This window comes from Ursus maritimus, unplaced genomic scaffold (assembly GCF_017311325.1).
Source record: "Ursus maritimus isolate PB19 unplaced genomic scaffold, ASM1731132v1 scaffold_26, whole genome shotgun sequence".
Lineage (NCBI taxonomy): Eukaryota > Metazoa > Chordata > Mammalia > Carnivora > Ursidae > Ursus > Ursus maritimus.
Window position 1 is genome coordinate 22,561,515 of NW_024425119.1, and position 27,665 is coordinate 22,589,179.

The window sequence follows — 27,665 nt, forward strand, 5'->3', positions numbered from 1 at the left end:
GCAGATGCTCTTTCCTCTAACTAAAATACATTTTCTTCTCTTGTCCAGCTAACTCATTTCTTCTATCTCAGCTCACCTGTTAAAGCCTTCCCAGACCTGACAATATAGAGTTGATAGCAAGCTCGTTGGCTAACTGGCCTCCAGAACTGCACTTACCACCTGTTACAAGGACTCAATCACTGTGTATTTTCTCTGATAATTTAAAAGCTCGTTCAGGGCAGAGATCTTGTCCCAGCCATCTTTCTCCAAGTGTCTGCATTAAGTAAGTACTTACTAATCCCTTGTTGAACAAATGAATGAAAAAGGAGGAGAAGCAAGTATGCCAAAAGGTTGTTTTGTTGCTTTCGGTTATTGATATGTTAGCAATTTTTTACCCTTATTTTAAAATACTTTTGTAATGTGGCTCTATTTGCTTTATAACAGGAAATCTAATTTATAATAAAACATTTATTTGAGGCTTACTCTAATTTTCATTAGATCGGCTATCTAATTCTCTTAAAACTCTGCACACCTGTGCCAGGCTTATTTATATGGCCAATAGTCTACTTACTTGAAATCATATTTAGATCCCTGTACACAATTAGCTAAATAAATACCATTAGTGCAGCTTCATTAAAGTGTATTTTTCTTAAATATTTCTCAGTATACATATTTCTTAGTAAGTGAGCATCTATTAGAGTTTTGGCAAGAAAAATCTTATAATGGACTTATTTCTGTAGGTATATATTTCAAGCACTAACTGAAAGGGATAATAATTTTTTTTGCCATCTGGAATAAAACAGTGATGAATACTACAAGACTCAAATTATGTTCCTATGCATGAAGCCATGTTTCTGAATCACTATTATAATTCCTATCTCCCACCTAGGATGCACTAAAGAATTGTTTTTAAAAGGAAAATATCCAAAATAATCTGATAATCCCCCTAAATACAATCCTCATTGAAGCTGAACATATTTTATCCTTTTTTTAGTAAAGCTATCATTACCATTATCCAGTAAATGCCTGCAGAGACTTTATAGCACACATTCTACCCTTTTTCTTTTGTATGATTTAAATATGTTGTTTTATTACACATTGTTTAAATATGCTCTACGTGAAGCAGCCCACAGACACACAGCACATTTAGATCTGAATACAGGTTAAAAGCATCAGAAATACAAACCACAGGCCAGAGGAATAATATCACCAAATTGGAGTTGAGACCATTTTAGTAGCTTCAGAGCCATTGGAATTCTGATAGAACATAAACCCTCATTCAGGTATAAATTCAGTTTCTAGCCCGTGGTATAATGGCACTATATTGGACCTCCCCACAAACATGTTCCTGTTTCTCCTTTGTGTAAGGTGTTATTCTGAGTTCATATGATGAGAGAAATTTTAGCTAAGTATGAGCTTTTTTCCAGGATGGATCCATGCCTCAACCAGGCTGGTTTGGTTGTTTAAAGGAAAGACAGTACTCTCATTGCACAAGCCTGCATGCAAGATTCATCTGAGATGAAGTGTAGTATAGCAGGAAGAATGCAAGCTTTAGAGTCACACAGTTAAGGAATCCCTGCACTAGCGTTTCAAGCTCTGTGTGAAATTGAGGTCATTGAGCCTCTTTGAATCCTGGTGTTATGGGTTGAATTGTGCAACCCCCCTCCTCCGAAATTCATATGTTGAAGTCCTAACTCACAGTACATCAGAAGGTGACATTTGAAAATAAGGTCATTTCTATAATTAGTTAAGATGAGGTCATTAGTGTGGGCCCTAATCCAATATGACTGGTGTCCTTATAAAAAAAAAAAGCAAATTTGGACATAGAGATAGACATTCATAGAGGAAAGATAATGTGAAGAGACAGGGAGAAGATGCCATCTACAAGACAAGGAGAAGGAATAGATTCTTCCCTCACAGTCCTCAGAAAGAACCAACCCTGCCAATACCCTGACTTAGACCTTGATCCTCCAGAATGGCGACACAATAAATTTCTGTTGTTTAAGCCACCGCCTCTGTGGCACTTTGTCATGGCAGCCCTAGCAGACGAATATACCTGGTTTCCTCAAATATCAAATCCTTAATGTAAAGGCTGTAAAACCATTATAAAGATTAAAAACCACATTAGAGGTACTCAAAAGAGGGTAGGCAAATTTATTTTTATCATTTAGGATATAATATTTGGAGTATTCTATTTTATATCCTTGAATCTTGCTTCTCTCCTCATTCAGGCAGCCAAATTGCTATACTCTGAACTCAAGGTGGTCAAGACATATATAGACACTAGTGTATCCATGGGCAATTTGGGGTGGGGATGACTGCATCTTTACCCCTCCCCCCCACCACTTCAACTCATCCTAGTGGGGTCAGAATGACCAGACGTTAGATTGGAAGATCCAGCTGCGTTACCTACATTAAACAGGTATGAAATTCCAAAGTAAAGGGCCAGATCAAAATCCAGATTTTAAAAGAAAAATCACAAGACTGGTCGAATGGCTCTAAAACCTACAAGATAATGTAAAGAATTGAAACAATAGAAATTAGGAGAAGCTTTACAAAGAGATTCTTGGATTGAGCTGCTACTCTATGGTAAGCCCACGTTCCCCCCAAGCAAGAGAGCTGGAAGGTGCCACTTTTTCTTTCTCAAGTATTTAGAGACACTTCAAAGGAATAAGGTAGACAGCCTAAATGTGTCCCCTGGAGTCTGGGAAACCCAATGGACTGCAGATTGATTCTCACCTTGGAAATCTGGAGGACAAGAGGGTCAGGCTAGGAGCAGCTCTGGAATCTGAGAATTACCTGCACCCTTCCTGCCCATAGAGGTTCATAAGAAACATGTTTTCATGAAGCAGCCCAAGATGTCCATCTGGAAGTATCACTGATACCCCAAATGAGTGCATGTAGAATGGACCCTCTGAAAACCAGAAGCTCCACTGGAAAAGGAGTAGCTAGACGAGAAGCCCTACCCAAGTCAGGGGAGCTGAAGCCAGATGGGTCCAGCAAGGAAGCCACCAAAGACCGTGAAGGAGCCAAGTGAGTGTCAGTTTTAAACATCATCAGGCCCAGAAAGCACGGAGTCAGCTTAACATAGAACCATTTCAAGTAAGAAACATTCCTAAGCCATTTATTTCCTCTTCTGTGCCATGCTCCAACCACTTAAGCTTTAGCAATACCTAGCAAGTGGGAGAGGAAGTGACAGATAAAAAGAGAAAAAACCCCACACCCTCTCCCAATACAATTTTTGGCCCAACCCAAAAATGGGCCTCGGATGGGGAAGAAGAGATGATAGATATTAAATTAACTTTCAAGCTATGATTATGGTCTGAGATTAGACATTCTAATTTCTGAATGAAGACTATGTTTGGAATCTAAAGTGCCAAGAAGAATTTTTTTTTAAATCTAAGAGTAGTGCTATTAGGGATGGAGCCTGCCTGAGAACTATTTTTTTTTTTATCCAAAGGCAAGGGAACTCCCAACACCCTTTCCCAATTCATTTTAAAGAAACAAGTAAAACAAATATATTATGTTCTGATTGATTTCCTAAGTTGTGCTTGTTCAAAGTACTGTTCCAGAGAGAAACCCCAAATATGTGGGTGAGAGTTAATCGTAGGAGGGAAAGGATCTTCTTGGATATAACCTGGACCTTAGAGATGGCCAAGCAGTATGTCCAGGCAGTTGAACCTGACCAGCCGTGCAAAGGACCCCATACAACAGCATGATACAAGAGCAACACAACACGTATCATGTGCTTCAGAGTGGCATGCAAAGAACGAAGAGCTTCATCCCACCACAGAGAGTTTCTTCTGGTTCAGCAGGAGTGACAGCATGCCCTGATATGCCCAGGAGGTACCTGGAAAAGCTTGGAGAAGGAGAGCAAAAGATCCTCAAAGGAAGATCAACGTATGTGTCAGCAGTTGCCCACAAGTACTGACAAGGGATAGGAGGAAATCTGTGGCTAGTGAAGAGATGGCAGCCAAAGAACAGGTGTGTCATTCCTCAAAAGCCTGGTATCTCATAACCTTACCTAGAACTTACATTCAAGCTCAGCTTGCTTCCACATGGTTAAATGGAAGACAAAACGTAATTTAGATTTAGCTATAGGAAAATAAAGAAAGTTACATGTCTTGCACATTTAGTGTGTAGACAGAGACATACCTGCCACATAAGGGTAAGCGTGTCCAAGACTTCTAAGGATCCTCTTGAAGTATGTCTTCACACTGCAGACTGATTAAAAAGCCTAGAAGAGAATTAGAGCTAAGTCATTTAGAGGCAGATTCACTGTGTGAAGAGGTCAATTCTCAAATCTTAGCTGTTGTGGAAATACCAGTGGATTGTGATAAACTGAGCATGACAGAGTACAGAACATTTACTACTGCAGAACCCATGAATTCCACCTAGACATCAGCAGAAAGAAAGAAAATACAAAATAAAGAAAATAGAAATCAGCTTCTTTGGTTTGTTTTTTTAATCAAATGCCCCAAATTCGAGAAGAACACATAGAAAAGTGAAGGCATAGCAGGGAATTTAAGGTTCCCATCTTAGGGATGTGGAATTTTTTAAAGTATCAAGTATGCTTTTACTGAAGAAAACAAATAAATCCAAATAAGGCATTAGATTGTGACAGGCATGCTACTCTAGAGAAAGTATTCAAGGAAAACCTCTGCTAAGGTGACATTTAAGCAGAGAACAGGATGAGGTAAACCAGAGGGAGGAGCTTCCCAGCAGAGGGAATAGCAAGTACAAAGGCCCTGTGGTGAGAGCTTACTACACAGGTCCAGGGACAGCAAAAAGGCCACTATGGCTGCAGCATGATGTACAAGGGAGAGAGAAGTAGGACATGAGTGAGGTTAGAAAGGGCCAAGGAAAGGCTTTGGATTTTTATCTAGGAGCCGGTAGAGGGCTGTCTTTTTCTTTAATTAAACAACTTAGTTTGAGATAATTGTAGACTCACAGGCAGTTTTAAGAAACAGAGATTCCTGTACCTTTGCTTCATTTCCCCCAGTGGTAACATCTTGCAAAACCTTAGTACAATACCAAAACCAAGATATTGACATTGATAGAGTCAAGACAGACATTTCCATTATCCTAAGAATCCCACAGATTGTCTTTTTACAGCAATAACCATTTCTCTCCCATCCCACCTCCTCCATAAACAGTGGAAATCACTAATTGACTTATAATTATTATAATTTTGTCATTTCAAAAATATTACATAAATGAAATCATACAGTCAACATAATTCTTTGGAGATTTATCCATGTTGGAGTATCAATAGTTCTCTCATTTTTACTGCTGAGGACTGTGTTCTATGATATGGATCATTTAACCATTCACTCATTGAAAGACACTGTGTTGCTTCCAGTTTGAAGTTATTATAAACAAAGCTTCTGTAAGCATATGCATACAGGTTTTTATGTGAACAAAAGTTTTCCTTTCTCTGGGATAAATGCCCAGGAGAGCAATTGCTGGGTTGTACTGGAGTTGTATCTTAAATTTTCTTTAAAAACCTGCCAAACTATTTTGCAGAATGGTTGTGCCATTTTATATCCCCATCAGCAATACATGAGTGAGCCAGTTTCTGTGCATCCTTGCCAGCATTTGGTGTTGTCATTAGTTTTTATTTTAGCCATTCTGCTTTTCTCTAATGATTAGTGATGATTAGTGATGCTGAACATCTCTCATGTGCTTATTTGCTATCTGTATATATCTTCTCCCATAAAATGTTTCTTCATGTCTTTTGTTCATTTTCTAATTAGATTTTTTTAACTGTAGATTTAAAGATTATATTCCTAGTACTATTCGTTTGTCAGATACATGGTTTGCAAATATTTTCTTCCAGTCTGTAGCTTGTCTTTTCATCCTCATAAAAGGGTCTTTCACAGAGCAAAAGTTCTGAAGTTTGATAAAATCCAATTTATCAATCTTTCCTTTTATGGATTGTTCTTGTGACAGAAAGTCCAAAAATGCATTGCCTAGCCCTAGATCCTAAAAACTTCCATTTTTTTCCCTAAAAATTTTATAATTTTAGACTTAAATTTAAGTTCATGACATATATTGAGTTAATTTTTATATAAGCTGTCAGACTTAGGTCAATGGGCTTTTTTGTGTGTTTTTTTCTTTATTGTTGTTTTATGAGGTTTGTGGGGGTTTTTTTGTTTTTGTTTTTGTTTTTTTACCTATGAATGTCCAATTGGCTTAACACCATTTGTTGAAAAGGCTGTATTTCCATTGAATTGATTTTTCACCTTTGTAAAGTCAATTAAATATGTTTGTGTTAGTCAATTTCTGGATTTGTCCCTTCTGTTCCATTAATACATGTGCCTATCCCTCCACCAAGATCACAGAGTCTTGATTACTATAGCTACATAGTAAATCTAGAAATTGGGTGGGTTAATCTCTGTCACTTTATTTTTCTAATTCAAATTCATTATAGCTATTCTAACTCCTTTGCCTCTTCATATAAATTTTTGGATAATTTTGTTTACATGTACAAAAAAATCTTGCTGAAAATTTGACAGGAATTATGTTGAATCTGTATGTCAGTTTGGGGGAATTGATATCTTTTATTGGTGAGTCTTCTAGTCCATGAACATGGTATATGTATTTTTAGATATTCCTGGATTTCAGCATAAAAGTCTTGTACATGTTTTGTTAGATTTATGCCTAAGTATTTAATTTTTTGAGTAACTGTAAATGGATTGTTTTTTTAATGTTGGTGTCTAGGTGTTCATTGCTATTATAAAAGAATATAATTGATTTTTGTATGTTTATCTTATAACCCACTACTTTGATGAACTCACTAGATTGACAAGTGTGTTTTTTAAGTTCCTTGGGATTTTCTACATTAAAAAAATGTCACTTGAAAATAGGGACAGTTTTATTTCTTCCTTTCTGATCTCTATGCTTTTAATTTCCTTCCCCTCCCCCCACTGGCAAAAAATTCTAGCACTATATTAAGTAAGAGTGGTGAGTACACACATTCTTGACCTACTTTCTGATTTAAGGGGAAAGAATTCAGTCTTTCATCATTAAAGGTAATGTTAGTTGTAGACTGTTATGCATTTTTTTTTTAAGATTTTATTTATTTATTTGACAGAGACAGCCAGTGAGAGAGGGAACACAAGCAGGGGGAGTGGGAGAGGAAGAAGCAGGCTCCCAGCAGAGGAGCCTGATGCGGGAATGGATCCCAGAACGCCGGGATCACCCACTGAGCTACTCAGGTGCCCCTGTTATGCATTTTTTAATAGATGTTCTATATCAAATTGAGGAAGTTCCCTGTTCCTATTTATCTGAGAGTTTTTATTATGAATGGTTGTTAAATTTTGTCAAAAGCTCTTTCTGTCTGAATTGATAGAATCATGTGGCATTTCTTCTTTAGCCTGTTACCTGGTGAATCGCACTAATAGTTTTTCAAGTACGGAACCAGCTTGCATCCCTGGAATAAAACCCATTGATTATGGGATTTATGTCATTTTATATGAATTCTATTTGCTAATGTTTTGTTAAGGACTTTTGTGTCTGTGTTCATGAGGGATATTTGTGTCTGGTTTTCTTTTCTTTCTTTCTTTCTTTCTTTCTTTCTTTCTTTCTTTCTTTCTTTCTTTCTTTTTCTGTCTTTGTTGGGTTTTGGTATCTGGATAATACTACCATAAAATAAATGGTTTTCTGGAAGGGATTGTGTAGAATTGGTGTTACTTCTCTAAGTGTCTGTTAGCACTCACTAGTGAACACATATGGGACCAGATTTTCCTTTTTGGAAGCTTAAAAATTTTATGTTCGATGTCCTTATTAATTATAGGGATATTCAAATTATCTATTTAATATTATGTAAGTTGTGGTGAATTTGTCTATTTCTCTTTTCAAACCTGTCAATTTTGCTTCATGTATTTTGCAATCCAGTAATTTAGTGCATATATGTTTAGGATTGCTATGTCTTTTTGATGGAATAACTCTTTAGTCATTATATAATAGCCCCCTCTATCACTGGTAATTTTTTTTTCTTTTGCTCTCAAGTCTACTGTACCTGATATTAATATAGCAACTCCTGCCTTTTTTAATTTATGTTTTCATCATACATCTTTATCTATCCTTTTACGTTCGACCTGCCTATATCTTTATATTTGAAGAGAATTTCTTATAAACATCATATAGTTAGGTCCTATTTTTAATACACTCAGACCATCTTTTAATTGTTATATTTAGTCCATTTATATTTAATGTAATTATTGATATGTTAGGACTGAAGTCTGCAATTTCATTTTTGTTTTATACTTTCCTCTATTTTCATTTCTCTTTCCTTTCTTGCTTCAACAATTTTTATTGTTGATTTACATGCAGTATTTTTTAGTGTCTCTTTGTATAGCTTTTTTAGTGGTTGCTTTAGGAATGACATTATATATACATAACTCATCATAGTCTGATGGTGTCATCATTTTACCACTTTGAGTTAAGTACATCATAAATTGTGCCCTCCTGAATATGTCTGCAAAAATGTGAGATTGCTAAATCAAAAATCTGAACATCAGAATAAATATAGCTATATGAGATACTTTTTTGTTTTCTCCCCAAGCTCTCTTGTTTCCCTCCAAGTGGAAGGGAAACTATACATGCATTCTACCTCCACTAGAAAGATAACTGAGAAATGGATTGGGATTTGTTGAGGGTGGGGGGGTAGAGGAGAAACTGACTCTAATTTGAAACACCAAGATTTCTGGCATTTGATATATACTCTTGGACAGAAAACTTTAAAGGTAATTTCTGAAATTTTCTGAAGAATTTTTGAAGTCTGGACAAAATTTTCCCCTTATTGTATTATCAAGGATGTGAACCATCAACAATTCAGAGGCTGTGAAAATTGTTAGTAGGCTTAACAACGACCTAGACTGTTGTTCTATTTTATAGAAAATAGATTTCAGAGAGATGAAGATTACCTGCCAAGGTCACAAGTGAGTCAGTGATAGAGCTAAACCTAAAACTGACGTCTAATAATATGGAACTACAAAATGAAGATACTAGATAAAAATACTGAATTTTTATCTAAAGTATATCAAAAGTCTGCTTGGGAATGCAGTTATGCTTCATTTCCTTAAGAAAGGCAAAATAAGAACATGGCAGATAGAATATCATCACTCATCTACACTGGAATTTAACCAGGACACTGGAGTTAAAACTTACCTGCGTCCAATTGGTAAAACACCAATTGGTAACAAATAAATGGCCCAACCATTGATATTATTGCAGACACTGGCCCACAAGAGGTTCCAAACATGAAACTGTAATGGTTAGCATGTCTTTCTCTATTGTGTATCAGTAAGTTTTATCCCAGCTATTCAGGCTTCTCCAAAGTGGCAAATTTGAAGGACGCTAGCGTAGTTTTCACATTATACAGTTTTTACTCACTTTAGATGTAAAAACACTTGAGTGCTTGCAAAAGGGACTGTCCTCAATCCCAAAATATTTTTTCATACTCCCTGATTCATTTTATGAAGGATCAAAACTCTAGCTTGTAGCTCTGAGTTTCAGACTTCCCCTTTTAGTCATAAAATCTTCTATGATCCAAACTGTAGAAAAAATTCTCGCTCTACATCTCCCATTTATATTCACAGTCAGATACTATAATTAAATAATAGAGTTTCATTTACTTGGGCTCAAATCCATTAATTTTTTTCTTATTTTTACTCATCTCTTTTCTCTGAAATGTATCCCAGTATTATTATTATCCTTGAGCACACAAATACACAGACTGTGAATCTATAATGAGATCTTCTTATTTTTTTAGAATAGATTTTGCTTTGATTAAATGTCTACATTGCCTCTACTTGGATGCTTTCTAAATTTGAACAAATACCTGATCCTCTTGAAAAAATAAAGTCAACCTTTAACAGATGACCTCCTAGCCAAATACGTGTATTATATTTGCTCCAGGGAAAAACTGGTTCACAAGCTTATGTGGTTTCCCTGACCTGATGCCAGCAGAGAGTGAATGTGCTAATGCTCCGCATCAAAGTGAAAATTCAAATACCCTTCCATTCCAGCCCAGTGGATTGGCCAAATGATGGAGAACTGTTTGGCATCATGTGCAGAGAGAGCCACCTACCTTCCTCTCAACCAGTGGTGGCATATGTGATGAGAAGGACAAGAAGGAGTAAAGGTGCTAAATACTCCAACAGGGAAGTATCTACAACAGAAAGAAAAACTAAGCTATCTAGCTGTCACTGTATCCAACTCTTTAACCAGACAGAACTACCATACTCCTAGACTTTTTTCACAAGAGGAAGCTTACAAAATTTGTATTCACACGTCCAATGTTGTGCTCTCACTGCATGCCTATGAAACTCCCTTGTCAACAGAGCTTTTACCCTTGCCTTTTTCTCTTTTTCAGGATTTCTACTCCAAATCCCCAGCACACTTAGAGCAGTGATCTCAGAGGCATTTCTATAGCTGATGCAAATTATATTTCTTTGTTTGCCTCCTGGAGATGGGGTGGGAAAGAGAAAGAAGTGTAAAAGCCCCAAAGTGGCAGCTAAAACCAAAACAGCTGATGAAAGCTCATAACATTTTTCACTAGTTTACTGTGTAAATGCCCCTGCTAATTTAGAAAAGCCTTTGTGGTTTTTAACATTAAAAAGTAAAATAGATGTACTCCTATGCTGATGTGCATGGACTGAAGATGAAGTTATATTTTACCAGTGAAAAATCAGTAATTGAACAGATCAAATACCTTCAATATAAGCCATATAACTGTTAATAGGAGGGCAAACTATAAATGCATTTTTCATTGTTAATAGGCAACATTTCTACATAAGAAGACTTGTCTCCCCTTCCAGCCATAGTACCATCATGGATCAAATGTAACTATAAAATAACTGACCTCGTTTGGATAAGATAGCGTATACTATTTTAATGCTTTTTATAACATAAAGCCATTATTCCTGATGAGAAGCAAAAATCCTCATAATACACCAAATTCTACATTCAATAAACAAAAAGCAATCCTAAATTAACCCCTCAGCTGATACAGTAACGACTGAATGGATAAAGATGATAAAACTACATACCAATCTGTGGATTAGGCTGGTACACTCTGTTCACCCTACAGCTCTTAGCCCAAGCTGAAAGTGCAGAGTAAAACAGTCTTCAGGCCACCTCTATGAATAAGATGAAATTCCTGGTCCTCATATTAATGTCACAGACAGTTCATCCCATCTCTGAGCACTAAGTGAAATTAAATAAATATATTGTTGAGCAATACCTGTAATGTACTTTGTTAGATGATGTGGAGAAAACAAAGTCATTAAAACTTATTAATAAAAAAGCTGTGATCTAACTACTTCAAAGTTGGAACAGTCATTAGCAGAGAAAGAAGTAAAACAAGGAATACATTCCAGAATGTCAGGAAAGGGGTTGTTACAACTAAAACATACATTTGTGTGTTAATATATATAAAATTAAATAGCAGTATAGAAGTATAATAATGTCAAAAATTATAGAAAACTCATTTTAGACATCTGAAATTTGGGGGTCAGAAGAACAGGAAGACCTGGAGTTGCAGTGAATCAGTAGGTGGTCTCTCCTAAGTACTGACTGGGCAGGAAGAACCTGAAGAACAAGGCCTGCTGGCAGGCCCAAGCAAGAGCAGGGCAGGCCTTAGATTTTGGAAGGAGCCAGAGATAACAGGACCCATACACTTTCATCTAAGGAGCTCTAAGAATCAGGGCTTCCACATCCACAGTTCAGTCAATCCTGGTTTATTCTCCTTAAGTGTCTTTCCACTGACAGATCTTGGACTAGCCCTTGCAACATACTCATGAATCTCTACTTTATATCCAGTCACCTCCACGGGCAATGGAGGGAGAGTTCAGCAGCCAACCCACCTGGACAACATTTGAGATTTCTTTGTCATGTGTACTATCTTTGGAGCCCACAAAGAGTCATGAACATATTCGAGTAAGGTATTCAAGTAATGTATTCGTATACGAAGATCTGAGTAAGGAAACATGGTGACTGAAACACAGCCTTAGGAAAGCAAATCCAGTCACTCAACCAGTATGCAATAATTTCAGATAATGGTTCAGTTCCTGATTTGGTAAAAAAAAAAAAATGAGATTATACAAGGAAGTAAGTACAGTAAGTAGTAAGTAGGATACAACTGAGTATCTAAAGAGGATGGCTGCTAAAGATACATAAAATAAGGTCTGTGCAATAGATGCTATTTTTATTTTGAGCACTGATACTCAAACATAGTTTAATAAAAATACTACAATATAGCAAAGTGTTTATCATAAACTCTGGAGTTTATGCTGGATAGAGTCTTCCAATCTGGGTGATCTTAGGCAAGTTACTCAATCTCTAAGCCCAGGTTTAATCTGTAAATTAGAAATAATACTTACCAGAAAAATTGTCTATTCAGCATCTCACTGAAAAACCATGCTGCCTCTATTCTCAGACTTCATGGTTCAAGTGAGTTTGACCCACACTTCCTCTAGGTGCACTTTAGGGATGACTGTTCAGGCCTCAGTAATCATTGACCAGTTCTGGGAAGCCATGTGGGGATCCCCATCACCACAACAATTGCTAGAATAACCCCCACAACCATGACTGAGGTTACTGAGGATCTTTGAAACCTAAAAGAGTCAACTAAGAGAAAAGTAAAGGTAAGAGATGGGAAAACAGAGTGAGAGATGGATGCCTGGACATATACCAGGAACTTCAAGGTTATCTTCTATCAGGCTACCACTATATTCCCTTTCTTATTTCAACTAGTTTGAGCTAGGTTTTTGTCTAACCCACTACATGGAGTTTTTGTATCTGTATGTGAGGAAAAACTGAGCTAACATCCATAAAGCATTTGTCACTCTTGGGCATACAGCAAACGCTTAGTAAATGTGAGTTATTTTTATGTCCAGAATGAGAGATTATTTAAAACAATTTTCATGGGACTCATTAAGATTTCAAGGGTTTCTATTTTCAAGAAAGTCATAATCAATAATAGAAGATGTTACTAATAGCTCAAAGACATAGAAGACAAGTCTCAAAAAGCAGCAGATAATTTGACCAACAAATGAATTAAAGACAAAATAATACTTAAGTCTTCAGAGGGAAGAGAGAGAAAAGATCCTTGGGCTAGGCTGGTTACCAAAAGGCTTACTAAACATTTCAGCTGGGTTTTGAGGAACAGGAAAGATCTGGAAAGTTGGAGGGAAGAGGAGACAACATTCCAGGCATGCATCTCAAAAAATATGAATGGTGGTACAAAAGCCCAGGACACTCTTGGACCTGTAAGAGAGGGTTTTCAAGGAGATGCCAATGAGGAACAACAAGAATAAGAACTCCATGCAGATGGCGGCTCTGAAAGGCCAGTTTAACCGTATTTCACAGGAGCTGGTTCTCACTGAGCTCATCTAGAGGTACAATGGGATGACACAATGTTGCTCACGTAATTCTTAGTGAAATTTTAAAAAATAATAAAAGTCAGAGGGATATTTTGAAAGACTTTTATAATCAAATCACACATCTTTGGGGCACCTGGGTGGCTCAGTCAGCTAAGCATCCAACTCTTGATTCCAGCTCAGGTGATGATCTCAGGGTCACGTTACCCAGCCCCACATTAGGCTCCACACTGGGCATAGAACCTGCTTAAGATTCTCTCTCTCCCTCTCCCTCTGCCCTTCCCTGCTCCCTCTTTTTCTCTTTCTCAAAACACACACACACACACACACACACACGCGCGCGCGCACACACACACACGTATCTTTGGATACAGTACATCATATTGGCTTTTTCCTTCCCTTTTTCTTATTCCAACTATAATTGTTCATTATTTTACTCACATTCTACAGCCAAAGAAATTATCATAAATACACAAATACACCCTAAGGCATAATGTAATAGTGAACTTTTCTCCTCAATATCCCTTCCTCAGCATTAAGAGCCGTGCAGTTTGAGGGGTTGACCCAACCTCTGCAGTATTAAATTTAAAGCAACCATGGTAATTCCATCCTCCTTGCCAGTGATTCGTTGATGCCAGGAAACTATCCCTTTCAGTAGGTTGCCTTTTCATTTTGTTGATAGTTTCCTTTTCTGTGCAAAAGCTTTTTATTTTGGTGAGGTCTTAATAGTTAATTTTTCCTTTTGTTTCCCTTGCCTTAGGAGACACATCTAGAAAATGTCAAAGAAATTACGTTCTCTTCTATTGTTTTATGGTTTCAGGTCTCACATTTAGGTCTGTAATCCATTTTGAGTTTATTTTTGTGTATGGTGTAAGAAAGTGGTCCTGTTACATTATTTTGTATGTAGCTGTCCAGTTTTCCCACATGACTTATTGACGAGATTGTCTTTTCCCCATTGTATATTCTTGCCTCCTTTGTTGTAGATTAATTGGCCATATTAAGTGTGGGTTCATTTCCCTTTTTTAAAAGACTTATTTCATTTATTTGAGAGAGAGAGAGTGTGAGGGGGAGAGGCAGAGAGAAACACAAGCAGACTGCACTGAGAGTAGAGCCTGACACGGGCTCAACCCCACAACCCTGAGATCAGACCTGAGCCTAAACCAAGAGATGGATGCTCAGCCAACTACACCACCCAGGCGCCCCACATTGGTTTATTTCTGAGCTCTCTATTCTGTTCCATTGATCTATGTGTCTATTTTTGCACCAGTAGCATACTGTTATGATTATTACAGCTTTGTAGTATATATTGAAATTTGGGATCGTGATGCCTCCAGCTTTGTTCTTCTTTCTCAAGCTCACTTTGGCTATTGAAGAACTTCTATGGTTCCATACAAATTTTAGGATTATTTGATCTAATTCTGTGAAAAATTCTATTGGTATTTCGATAGAGATTGCATTGAATCTGTAGATTGCTTGGGTAATATGGAAATTAAACAATATTAATTCTTCCATTCCATGAGCATGGAACATCCTAATGTAAATCAAAACCACAATGAGATATCACCTTACACCTGGCAGAATGGCTAAAATCAAAAAGAGGAGAAATAACAAGTGTTAGAAAGGATGTGGAGAAAAAGGAACTCTCGTGCACTGTTTATGGGAATGTAAATTGGTGCAGCCACTATGGAAAACTTAAAAATTAAAAATAGAAATACCATACAACCTAGTAATTCCATTACTGGGTATTTACCCAAAGGAAATGAAAACACTAATTCCAAAAGGTACATGCACCCCTAGGCTTATTGTAGCATGAATTACGATAGCCAATATATGGAAGCAACCTAAGTGTCCATTGATAGATAAATGGATAAAGAGACGTGGAGAATGTGTGTGTGTGTGTGTGTTTGATAGAATATTATTCATCCATAAAAGATGAGATCTTGCCATTTGTGACAGCACGGATGGACCTAGAGGGTATTATGCTAAGTGAAATAAGTCAGACACAGAAAGACAAATACCATATGATTTCAGTCATATGTGGAATCTAAAACAAACAAACGAATGAATAAATGAACAAACACAGAAAGCAGAATCAGACCTATAAATACAGAGAACAAACTGATGATGGACAGAGGGAAGGGGGTTTGGGGGATGGGGAAAATGGGTGAACGGGAGTGGGAGATACAGGCTTCCAGTTATGGAATGAGTAAGTCACAGGAATAAAAGGGACAGCACAGGGAATATAGTTGATGTTATTGTAATAGTGAGGTATGGTTACACGTGGTAGCTACACTTGGGGTAAGCATAGTATAAACTAATTGAATCACTACGTTGAACACCTGAAACTAATATAACATTGTGTGTCAACTATACTCAAATAAAAAAAACAAAAAGAATAAAGCTGACATACAGAGGATGGCAGAGCTAAGGGAACTGCAGAGAGAAGATGCTGAAAGCACTGGACAAACTCAACCCAACAATCTGCCCTACCTCTAATGTCGGGCTATGTGAAATATTATTTTTCTTCATTGTTAAATCTGGTTAGATTTTTTTTCAAACACTACCCCAATTTCTTCTAAAAATACTCTAATGAGCCAGTACCCTTGTGTATCATTTGCAAATGACTATGATCCAATAACACATCTAATCTCATGGCCCTCTGGTTATTCCTAGAGCCTCCAGAAGACCAGAAAGTGGGAATCAGGACAGGTAAAAAAGTGAAATGGAGGATCTCTATGCATCAGAAAGCATTTGTCCAAGTGATTCATGTCAGATGAGAAGAATACCATCTTCTGAAAAGATGGAGTAGTGAGTTGTCAGAGTCACCCAGATTGATCCAGACAGTCTTGTCAAACAAGGGCACCCCAAAATTATATATAACCAAGGCTCTAAAAACCACAAAAACTTTAGACTCTACCACTCTACCCTTCCTCTTTCCTCCTACACAGCTGCTAAGCACGGGCATCTTATTCCCTGGTCATATTAATGAAAAGATATCCTTATAGATGAGGCTCTGTCTTAAAAGGATTTTCTGAACAAGTGGCTGTTATAGAGACTCTGTAACTTTCTATGTTTGTTTGTTTGTTTGTTTTTGCCAGACAATGCTTTGTGGTCAGTCTCTAGGAGTGCAATTAACCATTTAAACCAACTATGCAGCAAAATGATGAAATTATGCTAATGTGTTTTACTCTTTTTTAAAAATAATTTTTGAATGCTTAACTGTAGAAATATATAAATAATATAATGTATATGACAACTTCTGAGGAAATTACATTTACTGCAGCAAAAAAATTGGTAAATGATGATCAAGATGAAGCAGTCATGCTAAAAAACAGAAGTAGAACTCTATGCGTAAGAGCCTATAAAGACAGTAACTTGTAGCAGATTATATCACCATTAGCCAAAAAACAGCCAAAAATGAATATAAACTGTGAAAGAAGACTTTGCCCACAGGATTAAGCCAAAGAGATACTAATTTCAGAAACATATTAAATGTACACATTATAATTCATAGCTAGAAGATGATATTTTTCCATGGCTGAAATGTGGTTCTTTAAAAATACTAGAACTTCTGACAGACATCACATATATTAGGACCAATTTAGATGCTTTTGTTTTGACATAAAATTTGATAGCCCAAAATTAATACTTGAGTACTAGAAGTGAAAATTCTCAGCACATAAAATAGCACTGTCTATTTAGGCCTATAAATAATAACCAAGCCAGTAGCAATGAACATACTTAGTGTTTAGAAAACAAGAAGTAGACGAAGAAGTGGATGATGGCAGAGTATGTACAAAATGTGCCTAGAACATCTTGACATGCCAAGGACACTATCAAAGATGACTACAGCTATGTCAAAAGTACTCAGGAGCCAACCTGAAGAGGTTTCCATTAGACAAAGGTGAGACAACTTGAGGCTTCAAAAAGACTAGGAACTGCAATAGATCACACTCATCAACTATGCTTAAATTATGAGTTGTGATGATATTTAAGAGAAATTACTTGGTAGCTTCCTGAGGATGACAGGAAGTTGCTCTAAGTGGTAAAATATTCACTCCTCAAGGTTGAACACACCCTTGTTCCCATGCTACCCAAAAAAGTTAAATAAGATACACACTTTTATTACTGCTGCTAAACACCTATCAGCTCCAAACATTCTGCTTTGTTTAAGAAGATAATGGGGCATTCGTTATACTAAAATCATGCTCTCTTTTCTTTGCAGATCCTATCAGAATGAATTGAAGAATGTACTGATTCTAATGTTTCCTTCTCTTGCAAATCAAATAACCCCTTTTCCAACCTGAGAAACTGTTAGCTGCATGTAATATCACCAACCCTCATCAAAACTGGACAAAGGCAATCTTCTGCGATGTTTATCATTATTGCAAGTTGGTTACAACTACAATTTAAAAGCTCAATATAATTCTATCTGTAAAGGGTGACTGCACAGTGACCTTAGTCAAGGTAAAACCTGTTCCATAAAACCTAAGAATAGCATCATCCAAGGAAGTCTAGACAAATGGGTGCATCAAGGAATAGGAAGAAAATGCTTAGTTTTTAATAAAAATTATTCATTGCACTCCTTGCCATAATTTCCCATACACATCCTGAGTAACGTTTCATATTGTAAAGTTATTCTCAAGAAACAAGTCAATACTGGATATGAGCAATATTCCCAATATTCCCCATATCTGGCTCTCCTCTTCCCATCCCAATGAAATTAGGAAGGATCATATGATTAGTTCTAGCAAAGAAATATGAGACATGATGTTTGTCACTTTTGGAATAAAACATTTAATTGCCAGTGCTCAGCTATCTAAATCCTCTCTTCCTTACCCTGGGAATGCATGGAAACAGATCTATGTGGAGGTGTATTAAAACTGAAGTCTGGAAAACAAAGCCAGCATATGGTAGATAGTTCATATTCAGAATCACCTAAACTCACAACAAGGTTTATAAATGAGATTTGAGGGTTATTTATAACAGTAGCATAATTTATTATAACCCAAATGACGTGCTAGACTTCTGCATTCTTCCCAAATATCCTTTCCACAAAGATCTAATAAAAACTACTTTCCTATATCAATTTATTGAGGCTAACCAAATTAATTGGATTATGGAAATTAAAGGATTTAGAATTAATATTTTTAGGATAGCAAATTGTTTGAAAATGTTATCTATATTTGATAAATCATGCCTAATAACTATAAAACAACAAATCTGTACTCATATAAATAGAACTCTATTCTAGGATTTCTCTACTGAACAGAGAATGGCATGAATATAATGTGCAGTAGCCACTCTGAGCCTAGTTCTTCCTTAAGAACTATGAAAGGATATAAGGTAAAGAGCAGTGTTGATGACATTTATAGAGACTCTCAAGTCCCAACTGATTCTGAAATAAACTGATAAGACTTATAGTTTCTTGACCTCCTAATCCTTGGAACCAAAAGTACCTGGTAAATGAAATTTGTCTTTCATGATTTCCTCAAATCTCCTTCCTCTGATGAATCCAGTATATGCTACCAAAGAGTATTAAAATATAAAAAGTCTATTGTGAGATTTCAATGAGGCTGAATCCAAGACTTTTGTTTGATGCTTTCTCTATGTAAAAAATACTAGGGAACTTTTAAAGTGGAACTTTGTATTTTTCCTTATACAGAGAACATTTCATATAGCAAGTGGCGTGTAAAAATCATACAACATTCCCAGGAAGTATAATCACCTTTTATCCAAAGCCTCAGCAATCAAAAGTTTGAAATACTATTCCCTGCTGAACACAAAGGTATTTACCTGGGTCATGAACTAAAATGGCAATTGTCGCAAATATTTCTATTCATTCGATGGGTGCCAGAGGAGCTTAAACGGACATGATGGTGATAGCAATGTATGGACGATTGATTTGAGTATGACTGAGGACTAACAGAATTGCTTCCTCAGCCACAGAGGTGTCCTAGGAGGTCTGCTAGCCCAAAATGACCTGGTGGCTTTTGAGATGTGTGTGTACCACCTGACACTACACAATAATGATAGGGCTGTATGGAAAGTGGAGATAAGGGCTCCAGCATGTATCTTTGCCAGCAAAATTCACAACATTTCATTTCTTAAAAAAAAAAAAAAAAAAAAAAAAAGACAGTGGGCAATCATTATACAGTTTAATTACTCCTTTGGGTTCCACAAAGAGCTAAAAAAAAAATAAAATCACCAACCACCAATCTGCTACCTGTGGCAGCTGAAAAATATTATAGTGGAATTTCAGGGGCAAATAGTGAAATGAGCATCTCCAAATTGTTTGGAAAAGGATCTTCAGTCTAAGGAGAATTGACAGCACAGCTTTAAGAATAGATAAAGGACTGCCTCAAGGATCTGTCTTGCTTCCTTACTTTTTTAAAGTAATACCTTCATTTGCATAGTAATAACCCAATTATTGTAAGATTAGGTGACAGGAATCTCATTATTGCTATTTCCACAAAACAGTCAATATTCTATTCAGTATCTTTTAATGTTACGCACCTTAAAACATAATTATTTCAATATACCCTCATTCATCTTTAATGTAATTTTCTTTTTTAAAAACCTTGCCATAATTGTTGGTTTTTATGGAATATATTCGTGTTTAAACAAGCACTTTTCCCCTCAGGCTGCTATGAGAACAAGCAGAAGCAACCAACAGCTTGGGGGCATTTCTGCCTTCCCCCCAGGAGTAAGTCCACCAAAAGACCAAAGGCACAAACACTGCTACTGAAAATCTGTTGTAACAAGCTCCACACTCTTCCCAACACTGTAGTTTCCCCTCCTGCTCTTTCACTTCATGCTCCACAAAAGATGCTTCCATAATGAATGTTCGTCTTAAGGCAACTCTAAAAGTGTTAGCAAATACATTCTGTTAAATTTCAAATTGTATGATCTGGGCTCTTTTCTTCATTGTGTGTGTGTGTGTGTGTGTGTGTGTGTGTGTGTGTGTGTGTGTGTGTGTGTTTTCCCAGACCACATTGTAGTATCAAAAAAAAAAAACAAAAAACCCACATCCGAGACAACTGACGTACTGGGGAGACCATCTGCCTGCCATAGGTTCACCTGCCATAGGCTTTTACAGTTTCAATTACAAGATAATCAGTACAGTAAGTGGCTGGTTACCAGATTAACACGGGAAACAAAGCAAGGAAACAGAGGGGAGAGAGTGAGGACTATCTACATTAAGAGACTACAGAGCCATACATGCTATTACTTCAAAATGATATCAAAATTAATGTACAGTGAAAATAGCAGTTAGATTTTGTCATGAGAGGAAGTAATATCAAAGGGCTGTGGTTTGGAATCTAGAGTTAACACTCCTTGACTGTGGCCCTCCTGACTACATATTCTTCAGGATGTTAATCTCTCCATACTTTGTGAATGAATACTCATTATTCATGAGTATTACAATTAATTTATAGAAAAAAAACATGATGTTCCTAAATCAACACCAACTAAGTTTTCTCAAGATAGAAACTTCATCGATCATTAACATGATTGATGGGGTGTTTTTCCACATGCTCTGACGCAGAGAATCTCAACTGGCATTAGATGCCCCTGGAAGCCCACCTAACCACAATCTTACCATCACAAACCCAAACCATCAAACCACATTCTACTCTTCCCATTCTTGATTGCTGAATAAAATTGTGAGGCTGAACAAACACCTTTCTGCATGTTTAATGAATTTTAGGGGATGCTAACTCTGTATTTCATCTGTTTTTTTTTTTTTTTCAACAATGGGAAACCACCATTCTTTAAAATGAGTTTGGTTGTGATAGGCAATTTTCCCAAAAACAGAAAAATTATTTAGGCCAATTTCTGGTTTAGTAAGCCTTTACTGGAATTAAGTTGTGTAGTTTATCTCTTTCCTGGGCTGCTCCTCAGAAACTACTCACAGCAGCAAGGACATGAGTCAGATAGACAGTATAAACCCCAGCCCTTCAGAGAAGAATAAACTCATGGAGCCTATTTTTCGTCAAGATCACCAGTCTCAGTGATGGGCAAGGTAGAACTAGAATTCAGGTCTCCAAACTCCCACTCCAGAGCTCTTTCAACTTTCTCTCCACACCATTTAAAATCCAGACCCCATGGGAAGAATGACAGTTATACTACATTGATTAAGTCTTTTTATCCTTCACTGAGTAATACCACTATATGATGGTCAAGCAAAAAAACCCAAACAATGATAATTAAAGTCATTATTATATATAGGTATCAGACAATGTACTGTTTTATGTTAAATATTAGAACCTCCATTTATTGGTGAAAAGATGAGGTCTAAGAGGTTAAGAAAATTGCTCAAGATCACAGAAAAACAAGTTCCAGAGTCTGGTCTCAAAACCAAGCCTGTCTTAAAGAGAAAGCATATAAGTTGCTGTCATACAAAGTTTACATATATAATTTACTTTGCTTTCGGCTTGGACTTTCACAGCCCTGTCTTTGTTGAACACTCTAGACACCCTCCAACAGTGCAGAGAGATTGTACAGGGTAAGGCCAACCCCAGACGATTCAGTCTCCAATATTCCATGCAGTCTCATGCCTCCTTATCTTTGGGCATATTTCCTTTTTCTGTAAGCCCTCACCTTCCTCTATTGCCTTTATCTTTCATCGCTCATCTACTAAACTCTTACCCATGCCTCAAAATCCTGCTCAGTCATTACCTCTTCTGAAGTCCTGCCCTACTACCCAACACCTTCCAGGAGAATTAATTTTCCCTTCCTCTGCTATTTCTGAACATGGAAACCATATATTCAATTACTGAATGTAATGATTAGTTTACGTGCCATTTCCCATAAGGAAAGCTCCTTGGGGACTGGCTTAATTCATCTCGGTATCCACAGTACTTACCAGCAATATACTCGAAATGGAGGTGTTGTTTTATAAATGTTCAACTGTTACTGAACTAAAGATATCTATCAGAATTCACTTATACCAATTGTCACATTCTTCTTGCATGACAAATTTCTGCTTATGCCTTTTCTATACAAGAAATAGTTCATGTCTTGTTCCCCTCACCACACTAAGAATTCTTTATACATAATAGGTGTGCCTGAAATGCTTGTAGAGTTGAATTGCTTTCAGAATTTTTAGGAAAGAGAGGGAGGGCAAATAACTAAGATCTTACAGATCGCTTTAAAGTTAGTTGAGGATAATAGTAAATTTTTCCCTTCTTGAGTCACCTTCAAAGCATTGGATTTTATCATTTAAAGGAGGTAGAAAAAGTACACTGTACTTAAAAACTTGATCACTGAGTCCATGGGCTAAAATGCCACTTTTCATGAGGATTAATTGAGTGCAATCTTTTATCTGTTTCTATTCAGCATATGTACTGTATATCTGCTATGCATCCGAGGACAGCTGCCATTCTATTTACAGCATTATCTAAAAATGGCAACATTAAATCTATCTTCCATCTCTTTGAGATCTTTTTCAACCACAGAATCATCTCAGATGTTCTGCTTTTAGAGCAAAATATATGAGGTGTGAATGTGTGTAACAGTAAAAGACTAACAGGCAGAAATCCACAATGGTGGAATTATCCACTGGGGGTTGATAAAACTTTCCTCCTTTTCCTATCTCAAGAAAAGCTAGGGGAAGGGAATTTGAGAACATCAGGGGGCAAATTAAAGAGGTAGCAAACCCTGCCCTTACACCCCTATCAGGAGTCTAAGAGCCTCAATATTGATTTTCCAGGGCTCTGTTGCTGACGGTAGCGATTCTGAACACAGACTGGAAAAGAAACAGCAGAGGTGTGTGCTGATAAGCCTCCCAAGTACTGGAGCACATTCCACATTTTTTTGAAAAAGAAAGTTAAAATTAATCTTTCAGCTATTATGGGGGGAGGGGAAAGCTGTGACCATGCTAACTATTTACCGCAACTCTCCATAGTATACATCTTAACACAAATCCTCTGTCAACTTCCCTGACAGCTATTATCGCAAGAGGCAAAAACCTGATTTTACACATGAACAAACAGCACTGACCATCCTGACCAATCTGAACAACGTGGGAAAATTTATGCTCCTTTTAATTGCTCTTCTACTCAAAATTTCAAATTTCAAAACAAACTCTTTTGCCTTTATCTCGCTTAAGGTCCATTTTCAAAATCAATGTGGCAACCAGAAAGACGGGACAAAGTAGCAGCCTTTTCATGGCGAGGATCAGCTACATTTCAGAAAAAATTAAAACTTCATTTAAATCCTTCCTTTAAGAAGATGATTTGCTCATCATGGCACTGTTCTTGTAAGCAAGGAAGCCATCCTTCTAAAAGTACTTTGCAACTTGGAAGTAGTACAGTGAATTGGTTCATGGTAAAGCCAGACTGCCTGGGTTCAAATACCAATGCTACCATTTACTAGCTGTGTGACCGTGGGCAAGGTAAATAACGTGCAGTGCCTTATTTGTGTGGATTCAAGGAATAAACGAGTAAGCATGTGTAAAGTGGTTGGAATAGTACATTCCATGTAGAAAGAAATCAAAATATGTTACTTACTTTCATTCTTAGAATAGTCCCTGACGCTTAGTAAATGCTCAAAACTTAAAGGTATGGTAATGGATTTCGACATTTCTCATATGGGGACTGGGGAAGAAGACAACCCACCCAAGGAGAGCTTTTGTAAAAGAAATTGCAATGATTTATTCACCACATGTTGCTTTCCCACCTAATTCTTTTCTTGGAACAAATCTGTACATGTCTGAACTTTACATGAGCACAAAGCCCTCCATTTCAAAATGTGAGTCTTTAATAAAAAAGGCATGTTTTGCGGATCATCCGATATGCTCTTTACAATGTCTAAAGCAGGTAAATATACAAATGTTTTTGTCAGACAACCTCTAAATTATTTTTAATTAAACAAACAAAAAAGCTAAACGACCATAAGAATGACATCCAACCCAACAGGTGACACATATATGTTCACAGTTTGACAAATGACAACTCAATAAAAGAGACAAGTGTCATACCCTACATCTGCCATTGGCATTTTCAATCATTTCACAAGTTAGGTCAAGTAAAGCTGGAATAACTAGTCATCAAATTTTCACTGATATGAAATTTGAAGTATTAGAAGAAAAATCAATGTTTCCCAAAAAGCCAAACCCAGTAACAGAGTTGTTGTTGTTTTTTTTTTACCATGCATTTTACTCTAAAATTTACGTTATCATTATTCATCAAATCATTTTTTAAAATCTTGGAGGAGCAATTTAAGTACACACCAACAGTGTATTTGAAACACAAGCTAAAAGTTAAAGAATTGAAAGAGGAAAATACATGTTATACCTCTTTAAATAAAATCTAATGTATAATTTTTGCAAGATGCCAAAATCATCAAATCATTCATGTTATTAATCTTGGGTGTTTGCTGACTGGCAAGGCTTCCAGGAAGTCTGTCCCTAAAGGACTTTAAAGCTTTCAAAATACAGTTATGAAAAGTGGTAAATCCACACTTTTATTACCACTAAGACAAGAAGGTATGCTTTCAAAAACTACTATGAAAATTTAACCACAACAAAATACTTCAGGAAATTCTAATTCTATGTGTATGATATTTATGAATATGTGTACTTAATACATAAAATTTATTAAACCTTAGAGTATCAATAAAATTAAAATAAATATGCCCTTTATGAGGTAAAACAGAAAAAAAAACACCACCACATACACATTTAAACAGTTATAGTCTTTTGCTGAGAAAAATAATTTTGCTTCATTACAAAGATCCCAGTCTTACAAGTTAAGAGATCATTTTCTGAGATTAGCAACTACATTTTCTTTTGGATTATAGAGGTCTATCTTACATATAACTTATTTTCAAGGACCATTCACAAAATAAAACTTTGTAAATTTTATCTGCTTTGTCAGCCACCAGCAGTAACTTTATTATTTATGTCAAGATAGACAAACATGGTGGCGTCTTGGTTCTGCCACCAATCACCTTATTTCCCAGTTCTGAGCCTCAGATCTAGTAATATTTGAAATATGTGTCAAAATGGATTATGTCAGTGTCTTGTTTCTTGAAAATGTTATAATTAAGTTACCTTTTCCGTATGGGAATTTAACCGAAATTCAGCTTTATTGCAGAAGAGATGGTTGAAATGTATTCCCCAATCCCATAGAAAAGCAAATACAAAGCAGAAAGTTGCCTTAGTATTTCTTTAAGAAAAAGGTCATACTCCTTGGTCTACTCTAGCCAAAAAGTGTACATCTATCCGCCTCTATCTGTTTATATCTCAGATGATAAAACAGAGGCTCTGAGAGTTTAGGCAATATACCCAAGATTATAAAGCTAGCAAGTGGTAAAGCTGGGGTTCAAACTCAGACCTTTCTGACTATGCAGTTTGTATGCTTCTCAGGAAAAAGTTCATTGAGAACATGATAACTGAGAGGCCACTCTACTGCTAAATCTATTAGTCTACTGATGCTTAAGTCTCCATCACTTTCCACATTTCTTATGCAAGTTCTATCCATTGCTTGGTACCCAAGAAGGTAACTGACATCTTTAACAGGGAAGTTAAATTCAAGTATTCCACACAAGCTGCTTGAGAGACAGGAATTAAGGTAAATGACTTGGTACTTGATAATGCATTTTATGATGAAAATGGTACCTCTTGAAAATTAGCCAGAGAGGTATGTGGACTTGGGTGACAGTGCCCAAGCAGAGAAAGGAAACAAAACAATGTATTTTATAGTGCTTTTCTAACAGACTTCAAGATCTTCTCTCTGATTATCAGGGGAAAATTATTCCACTCTTTCCACTTGGCTTAGGGTTTCCTAGAAGTCTCGTGATGATGTTACCTCACCTCAGACATCTCAAAGATTGGCAGACTGAGGACACTGCACGAGCAAGCATGCTCAGTGTGACATTTTACTACTTGTATTCTAAATGTCTTCACTGTATTTTATTGTAATTTTCAGCACAGACTGGAACCCACAGACCTGGATCTGAATTTTGGTTCTGCGACTTACTAACGCTATGAATTCGGTCAAAATAATAAATCTCTCGCTTTAAGGTTCTGGTCCATTAAAGATGAATACTGCTAGGAAGCTCAGGAAAATGCTGTGAAGAGTCAAATTACATATATAAGTACTGGGCACAGTGCCTATCACATGAGAAGCTCCCAATAAAAGTTAGCTATTATTATTATCATTATTATTATTATTATTATTAAAAAGCAATAGGATATGAGAAGTTGCATTTTTTTATAAAACCCTGATAGAATACTGTTCCTACTAGTAATTAGGTAGTGGGAAAAAAAAAATTGCACCCTAACAAGTTGCATACAAAATTTAGGATATGTATAATGTTTTCTCAAAGGGAGAAAATACACAGACATACTGTCTGATCCAATTACTATTAAAAAAAGAACCAAAAAAATTATATGCCTAAATAAAAGCTTGGAAGGTCTAGATGCATTTAACAGTGGTTATTTGTGAATAAAATTTAATTTGCTTCTTTTTTTGCTCACCAGTGTTTTTCTAAATCTACAATGATTACGTATTTTGTAATAAAATAAACATTTCATTTTTAATTTTCTTAAAATAAGAACTATATTCATACTGCAAAAATTAAAATAAAATTTGAAATGCCTATTTGAAGACAGAACGTCAGGTAGTAAAATATGAGAAGTTAATGCCCTTACATGATCTGTGTTCAACTGTCTAATTAAAGGAGGCCTGAAAATCAAGGTGATTATTCCCAGATGGTTAAAATGGTGACAAATAGGCCTTTGTCTTAAGCAAAACAAATGACAGAACATACTAACACTAAATATTTTGAAAGTCCAGGGAAAATCTATAATACGTTTTAATATTCAAGATTCATTAGTTTTTAATGATTTTTCCATGGGTAAAAATTTACAAACTTATCTTTTAGCACCAAAAAATACACAATTTGGTTTGCAGTACACACTCATGTATGGCTTATTATCTACTCAGAGAAGTATGCCACAGTGAAATGGGATGTTTCTACAAAAGTGAGTTGGAAAAATTACTAAAATTCTTCTCAGTTGGATCGAAGAAAAAGTACTATTAAACATGCTTTTTGAAGCAATCAACAAGTAATATTCTTTTTGAAGGCAATTATGGGAGTAACTCGGTAAGAGCAGCCATTTGGCTAAAGATGAACGGTTTTGTCTTGATTTGGTCACCACAGAATGCTAAGGATAGACATCCATTTAAATGCTGTGATGCTGTAATCAATATTGAATTCTTTGATGTTTTATATGCAAGGATAGTCATGCAGGGAAAACTGAGGGGGGGAGGGGAATCACAGAAGTGG

The 27,665-nt window shown here is 36.4% G+C and overlaps 1 protein-coding gene across 5 annotated transcripts in view; it reads right to left on the minus strand.

Annotated features, from left to right (window-relative positions):
• Positions 1-27,665, minus strand: part of SOX5 (SRY-box transcription factor 5) — a 957,215-nt gene that overhangs the window by 814,178 nt on the left and 115,372 nt on the right. For all 5 annotated transcript variants that reach the window (XM_040642245.1, XM_040642242.1, XM_040642244.1 and 2 more), the window contains exon 2: positions 4,135-4,216. The gene's annotated coding sequence lies outside the window, so the exon portion shown is untranslated. The remainder of the gene's footprint in view (positions 1-4,134; positions 4,217-27,665) is intronic.